The sequence below is a fragment of the Bos mutus genome, chromosome 7 (genome assembly GCF_027580195.1).
Source record: "Bos mutus isolate GX-2022 chromosome 7, NWIPB_WYAK_1.1, whole genome shotgun sequence".
Lineage (NCBI taxonomy): Eukaryota > Metazoa > Chordata > Mammalia > Artiodactyla > Bovidae > Bos > Bos mutus.
This window is the reverse complement of record NC_091623.1, coordinates 32,021,139-32,029,459: the sequence shown is the minus strand read 5'-3', so window position 1 is coordinate 32,029,459 and position 8,321 is coordinate 32,021,139. Positions and strand designations below refer to the sequence as shown.

Sequence of the window (8,321 nt, the reverse complement as noted above, 5' to 3'; positions counted from 1 at the left end):
TCTGATGGGCTTTCTGGTCCTCTTTTGCCTTCACCTCACCTCACCTGTGGCGTATTCCTGATCTTCGATGGCAGTGTGCGTTGCTTTCTCTCTCTCACTTTAATTCCTAACCTGGGTCTCTCTCTGGATTGACTTTTGTCTTGTTTTCCACTCAGTCCACCTCCCGTCTTCCCAAGCCATGGGAATTAACAGCTTACCTATCTTAACTTCCCTGGTGGCTCAGATGGTAAAGCGTCTGCCTCCAATGTAGGAGACTTGGGTTCGATCCCTGACTGGGGAAGATCCCCTGGAGAAGGAAATGGAAACCCACTCCAGTACTCTTGCCTGGAAAATCCCATGGATGGAGGAGCCTGGTAGGCTACAGTCCATGGGGTCACAAAGAGTCGGACACGACGGAGTGACTTCACTTTCACTTTCACTTTTTCACCTATCTTAACTCTAAAGGAGAGCAATGCAAGACAAAAATGAACTTTAGGTATGCTAAATGATTCTAGAATGCAAGTTTTGAGAGAACGAAAAGCATAAGGATCTTAGAAAACCTTTGCTGTTTTATATAAATGTATTATGTAATCAGTTGAAGAAAATATGAAGTATTTGGAGAAGGCAATGGCAACCCACTCCAGTACTCTTGCCTGGAAAATCCCATGGATGGAGGAGACTGGTGGGCTGCAGTCCATGGGGTCATGAAGAGTCGGACACGACTGAGCGACTTCACTTTCACTTTTCACTTTCATGCATTGGAGAAGGAAATGGCAACCCACTCCAGTGTTCTTGCTTGGAGAATCCCAGGGACAGGGGAGCCTGGTGGGCTTCCGTCTATGGGGTCACACAGAGTCGGACACGACTGAAGCAACTTAGCGGCAGCAACAAAATCACCTGGATTTAGGGGACTTGCCTGGCAGTTCAGTGGTCAGGACTTGTTACACTCGCTGCAAGGGCCTTTGGTTCAATCCCTGGTTGGGGAACTAAAAATCCCATAAGCCAAGCAATGTGGCCAAAACAAAACAAAAAATTGGAGATAACTTGAAAAGTGAAAAGGTAACACACTTTATATAACAAATATTTGAATTTAAACAGAGGTAATTTAATTTTCACATTCAATATTAGATTTTTGCAATGCACACTTTTCCCCAAGAATGCCAAAAATTAAGAAATAAGAAAAAATACATACAAATTTATCTCCAAGCCCTTGATACTGAGAATAAAAATCACTTATCCTCAGGATTCCCTGCAAGAAACATGTAGGAAGCTTTGTGGAAACTGTGTGTCCTTGTCTGGCTCTTGCTATGTCTTGGCACCTCTTCTCTTTCAGATTTTAGTTTTGGGCATCACTTTCTCAGCAGTAACTGACCTTTTTTTTTTTTTTTTTTTTTTTATAAATGTTTGCCATTTTCAAAGCATAAATTGCTTTGCACACAGTCGTGTTTGATCCATCTGCTATGACTGTTGTTGACCAGGCCAACCCTGCGTGGAGTTTCATAGCCAGAAGACTCACACACCCCACCTGCACTGCAGATTGTGGCAGAATTCCACAATGATCACAGCAATGCAGCTTTTTAGTGGGTGGCCTTTAGAACAAAAGTCTTTTTTATATCATGTGTTCTGGGGACTTGGCAGTTAAAGCCTGAACACTTCCTGTAATGTCCAGGTTCCTAGATCCTCCTAGAGGCTAGATTGTTCTACAGAAAGAAGGAGAGTGAACCCTGGAATTAGATAAACCTAGATTTGAATTCATGTTCCACTGTTTACAGTCTGAGGGATGCTAAGCAAGCTTTTCCACCTTTCTGAGCTTCTGCTTCCTCTTCCCCATGATGGGAATGCTGCCTTAGAGCAGGATTACTTAGCCTTGGCACTCATGCACTTCTCTGTGGTGCGAGCGGTCCTGTGCACTGCAGGGTATGTGGCCGCATCCTTAGCCCCTCTCCCCACTAGATGCCAGTAGTATGTCTCTAGTTGTGACAATCAGAAATCTCTCCAGACTTTGCCCAGTGGAGCCAGCATTAGAAATTACCTCCGGTTGACAAACACTGCCCTACAAAACATGATGATTAAAAATAATATTTGTGAAGTGCTTCATATATGGAAATAACTAGTTATTAACTGGCACCCTCTTGGATGTCATTTTCAACTCTGATTTGAGTTAGTATTTGGGGTACTTAGAGTAAAACTACACAGATCAATGAGATAGGAGCCAGGAGCCCAGCGATCATAAGAAGGATATAAGGGGTCACTGAGCTGGAGTCAGGCATAAAAGCAATCATGATAATAGATGTTGGGGGCAGCGATTATAGAGTCTTGCTGAACATTTGAATTACTGGTATCTCCGCCAACCTCTTTTAATTAGGCAGAGAGGAAAGGAGTGTTTTTGTTTGAGAAGGGGGCGAATGATTTGACTTGGAAGGACAGTGGCACTCTGTATAGATGGCATTCGTCAGTGATTGACACTGTTGAGTTTCCAAGAGCAACAAACAGAGAAACAAATGCGAGCCATCCAGGAGACTGTCTTCCTGAGAGAAATACATATTGCAATTCAGGATCTGTTATTCTTTCAGCAAGATCTTAAAAATGCCTCCCAAGAGAAAGTTCAGTTTTCAATTGTCTCCTCTCCATTGTGGTGTTATTGTGTATTGAGCAATATTTCAACATGATTTACAGTGTGGGATATGAATTATTAGCTGAGGAATCCAGAAATCTGTGCCCATATTCTCCTCTGCAACTATAAATATTTCCTTGGAAATCTTTGTGGCGATACACACTCCATACTCTGGGTATTGCTCTGTGTAGTGTGGACGGTTCTATAAATTACCTTGAAAGGAAAAGGGTAGTAACTGTGAGTCATGGCACCACATGCCGCTATAAACAAACTGGGGTGGGCTCAGTGACATTTCCAAGTCATTCAGAAGTGTTTTGTGAGGTCACCTGTCCTGGTAGATGCATATTCTTATTAATGGTTTCTCTGCCTTTTTAATTTTTTTTTTTTTTTTTTGAGAGGAGATGAAGAGGAACTGGTGGGGAAGAAGTCGGGGGAGTAGAGGCAGGCGGAGGATGCGTCAGCTTTGGCAATTAAATTTATTAACTCAATTACCTGGGGTACCAATAAAAGCTATAATCACGAGGCCATCTAAAAGGCATTAGCTGTTTTACTGCTAATGGGGCCCTTGCCAACATGAAATGGAACCAGATGCTCTTGGTGGGTGCTGGCAGCTGTTTGGTAGCACAGAAGCAAATAGGTTGCACTTGGGTAGGGCATCTGGACTAACGACAAACATGCTTTGTATTTATAGAGTGTCTTTATTCAAGGAATAGAAATCCATGCTTTGCAAAAAAAAAAGAATGCATGAACCCTTATGGGCTTCCCCTGGGGAGACAGCCATAAAGACAGGACAATCATTTAATGGATGGCAAAAACTAAACACAAAAGCCCATAGGTGTGTGTCTTCCCAGGCCATCTGTGACAGACCGAGCTCTTACGTCTTAGCTGACACATGCCCCGGGTCTTCCTTGTCCCTCCCAGCTCTGCAGCTCAGCCCACTCAAGAAGTATCAGTGCCCACTTTGAATCTGTCAAACGAAGTATCCAGAGAGCCGCTCAGGAAGAGGCATCAACTCTGTCCTCTGAGGTCTAGAATTCTGTGAACAATTACAGGGTGATCTTCTGACTGCTAAGACTTCAGGGATGGCATCTGAATATTTTGGTCTTTCTTTTTGAATTTACCATGTATTTATTAAAAACATGTAAACTGGTAAACCCTGGATTGGAGAATCAAAGTCATGGAAAACAGTATTGTCCCACACAGAGCTCTCAGGACACAGTGAAAAACAAAAAATAAACAAAAAACAGCTGGCATTCATAATACCTCTAGGCAACTGTGATGGGCACACACAGTCTGATATATTTGTGGATGGGTAGGAGAGACCTTTTGGAAGTCAGGAGAAAGGCATGGCCAAGCTAGATCATAAGGAATATCAAGAGATAACCAGATAAAGAATGAAGAATATTGATGATGTCGTAGGAATGGCAGATACGTCTAAAGCTCTAGTGGCACAAAAGCATTTTCCATTCCAAGAACAGCAAATCGTTCCAGAATTTAGGAGATAAGAAAGACGATGAAGAAAGGGAGAATAGAGAAAGGTGAATTGAAAAATTATGTAAAGGAATAGATTGGCACAGGCACACGAAGGACTTCAGATTGTGTGCTTTAGGACAACTGAAGGTTAAAAGACACGATTTTCCCCTTCATAAAGGTCATATTGCTGGCATTCTGAAAGTGAGCAAAATTGGAAATGAGGCCAGCACACGGCAGCTGCAGTAATCCAGAACTGAGTGATGACCGTTTGGCAGCGAGAAAGAAAAACGGCAGGGTTTTAGAAACACATAGCAAACGGGATCCTCGAGACTTGATTGTTGGGGTGAGGACACTGAGTGGTCTGAACTGTCCGGCAGTTCCTGCTAGAGCTGGTCTATTTCTGATTCTCTCTTACTCGGAAGCACAGCCACGGGGGTCCTAACCCATGGTGACTTCAGTGTGCCAGGGATGTGCCTACAGGCCTTGAACTACAATATTTCCTCCTCTGGGCCATCGTGGCTGTCAAAGGTAGGGCCCAGATAAAGTTACACTTCCAATTTCAGGAAAAATGTTAACCTTCCATTTCTTAGAGACCGAAAGCTCCTTTTTTGATATTTATCAGTTATATAAACCTTGAAGATTTTTCAGCAGCTTAATAGACTCTAAACAGTTGACAAACCTGCAGAATCTCCAGCTGCTCGTCCTGCTTATGGCTATATAGCAGTGATGGCTCTGACAGGGCAAGGGCGGAGACAGGAAACGATGTTGATATTTTTTAACCTCTGGCTTGCATCCATGGGGTCGCAAAGAGTCAGGCATGACTGAGTGACTTTCGCTCAGAAAGCGTGTTTCCCAGGTGGTACTAGTGGTAAAGAACCCACCTGCCAATGCAGGAGACAAAAGAGATGCAGCTTCAATAAAGAAGGTACTTCTAGTGAAGAATATGAAAGAGCTCACCTTGTTATTTCAGTAGCATTGTTTGCTATACTAGAATTAAAATGAAAGAAACCGGATCCAACCAGAAGATACAATGCTTCCCTGCTGGCTCATGGGACTAAACAATGGAAGATAGAATAATTGATTTGGTTGACATTTCTTTAATTATTGATAAAGAGGTCAAGTTAAACATTTTGAATATTTGTCATACTGGTTATCTTCTTCAATGATTACTTGTTTTCTATTTGTATTTGAGGTGCTTTTTCCTGGAGGAGGAAATGGCAACTCACTCCAGTATTCTTGCCTGGAGAATCCCATGGACAGAGGAGCCTGGAGGGCTAGAGTCCATGGGGTCACAAAGAGTCGGACACGACTGAGTTACTGAGCACACTTGCACGTGGTGCTTTTTACTTCTACATTTTCTTTTTAAAAATTTTTTTGTGGTGGAGACACCTCAAGGTGACCTTCAATAAGTCATGTCCTTAAACAATCCCCTCCTAATAGAATATGAGGAAGGTGATGGGATTACACTGCATTATGTAAGACTGTCTTAGCAGATGGAAGTGAAATTCCCCATGGCATTGAAAAAGTAAGTCACCATGTTCAATCCTCTTGCACCATGTTGCAAGAGGGCCTTTAAGAGGGTCGTGTGTGAAGGAATTGCTGGTGGCATCTGGGAGCTGAGATTGTTTCCTGGTTGACAGTCTGCAAGAAAATGGGGATTTACATCCTACAACCAAATGGAATTGAATTTTGCCAGCAACTACATCAGCTCCAGAACACAGCAATATGACACCTTGATGGCAGCCTTGTGAGAGTCAGAGTGAGGGGAGAATGTTTTATGCCTGGACTCCTCAACCACGAAACCAGACAGCAAATGTACATTGCATTAAGCTGCAAAGTCTGTGGTAATTTATTTCCCTGTAATAGGTAACTAATGACAACTATAATTATGATAGTTGTGATTTGATCAAATCTATTTTTTTCCTGTGATTTTTCCTACTGCTTTAATTATACAGAAATATGCGGCCCATATCAAGGTCATGAAATAGTCACCTACTGGTATATTCAAGTTCAGAATAAATGACTGGTATTTGCTCAAAAACAAAATTAAAGAAGCTTCCTCATTACCAATTCATCGTTTTTTTTCATTCACTTATTCATCCCAGTAAAACCACCAACCTCCTTAACATCAATTAAATACGAAGTAGATCATAAATTAGCCACAATTCTGTCTTTGAGAGGCTGTGGTCAGGTGCAGATAGAGACTGTCCATAAACAAATATTTTCTCTACAATGGGATAAAAACTTCAGCGGAAGAACATATAATAATTAATATCAATATCTAAGACAAAATTATTTTTCTGAGTGAAAAATAATGCAGAAAGATTTCAAGAAGAGGTATTTTTGACCTAAATCTCAAAATATGAATATGAATTTTTCAAGCATTAAAGAAGAGTGGAAGATACTCCAGGAAGAAGGAAAAAAAAAATGTGTACAAAATTATGAAAACATTTCAACTAGGCTTTAACCTCCATGAGGGTGAATCCATTTCTGACTTTACCACTTTTACAACCCCAGCACCTGTGCTTCTCCTTACTCTAATAAATCAATATGTTCTGAATACATGAAAAAATGAAGACATGCAATCATGTAAGAAATAATCATAAATGTTCAGGAAACAGAAACAGGTTTGCTGTGACTGGACCGTGATGGGGGTGGTGACCAGTGTGAGTGACGGCGGTGTGGGGAAGGAAGAGCCCAGTTTATGAAGAGGCCTTATGTTTTCCTGCCGGCTCAGAATCCGCCTGCAATGCAGGAGATCCGGGTTCGGTGTCTGGGTCGGGAAGGTACCCTGAGAAAGGGAATAGCTACCCACTCTTGTATTCTTGCCTGGAGAATTCAATGGACAGAAGAGTCTGGTGGGCTTCAGTCCATGGGGTCGCAAAGAGTCGGACATGACTGAGCAACTAATTTTTTTTCCACATTTGATAGGTATTCTTATCATATGTTAAATGGAATGACTGGCCACTTTTATTTGATAATAGAGTAGTTACTCATTTTGTACAAGAGCTTTTTAATGTGACCATAGATACATAAAAATAATGATTTTTTTAAAAATAAAAACTCACTCTATTAAATTTCTCTTCTGACAGTAAGCCAAACATACAGTTAAGACGACACGGTTTTAAAAGCATTGGCAGGGGTGTCAATATAGGTATACTGTAAAAAACAATGTAAGACTGCTGTCCTGGCACCTAGGGAGTTTACTACCTGGGTTCCTGCACTGCAAGGCTTTGTCCTTTCTAGATTCTGTTGACTTTAGCAATGCCAACAACTTAATCTGTGGTCCCGACCTTGTTGTTCTCTAAAACCTTCAGGATAACGTGGGGTCTATGTTGGGTGTTGGTGTTCCAAATGGTGGCCATATAGTTTGCAGCCCATTTTTTAAAATTATCGATGTGGCTCCCTGTGATGTTCTTTCTGATATAATTTCTCAGGAATGGCTACCATAATTATCATCTTCTTGACTCTTAGAATCTGGAGTTGAGAAGCACTGAGCACTTGATACATTATGAAGACAGACTTGAAAGAAGCTTGTAACGATACAGTTCCTCTCTTCTGTGCTCCCTAGGAATTGAGCTGAGACCAGAAATTTCCTGTCAAGGTAAAATTTACTGAACTAAACATCTAAGGTTGCTTCCCGACCCAAATCGCTCATAATGAGGTCAAACTGTCTGTCTTAGGTCTAGAAGAAAACACTATCTCCAATAGATACACAAATGAATACACACATACTGTAAATACGGCAGCTTTAAAGAGATTTTGCTGAGCTGATATTGAAAAACGCCCAGTGATCATTTGTGCCACCGTTAGCACCCGATAATGCAATCCTGGGCCTTTAGCATTTGACAGAGATAAAAGTCTGTTTGCATTTCCATTCTCATTATCGGAGGCATTCTACCATTGGGAAAGATTTAAATTTCCATTTAAAAAAAGTACAAAGACTCTAGAGCTGACATAAACGTGCTTATAAGATGACAAGTTATGACCAGTGCTTCCTTGGATGTGGTGACCTCCACTTACTAATTCTAGCAAGAGGTCAGTGCATCAGCTGCTCATTATTCACTTCCCTTTCAATGAAATGCCTTTAAAAATATAACAGTACATACACGTAACTGGGGTTCTACAGCAAGCTTGTTAAATACTTGTCTTGAGGGACTCAAAGTAACCCATGTTTGGTGATGGATTTGCATTGCTGCTTTGTCTTCTTGTTCTCCAGTTCCACTCTGATGCTGTTTCCTGGCATTTGAGAAAT

The 8,321-nt window shown here is 41.4% G+C and overlaps 1 non-coding gene across 1 annotated transcript; it reads left to right on the top strand.

Moving 5' to 3' along the window:
- The first annotated feature begins 208 nt into the window (after positions 1–208).
- TRNAW-CCA (transfer RNA tryptophan (anticodon CCA)) lies at positions 209–280 on the top strand. The gene has a single exon. It is a non-coding gene; the product is annotated as a tRNA-Trp (tRNA).
- The last annotated feature ends 8,041 nt before the right edge of the window (positions 281–8,321 follow it).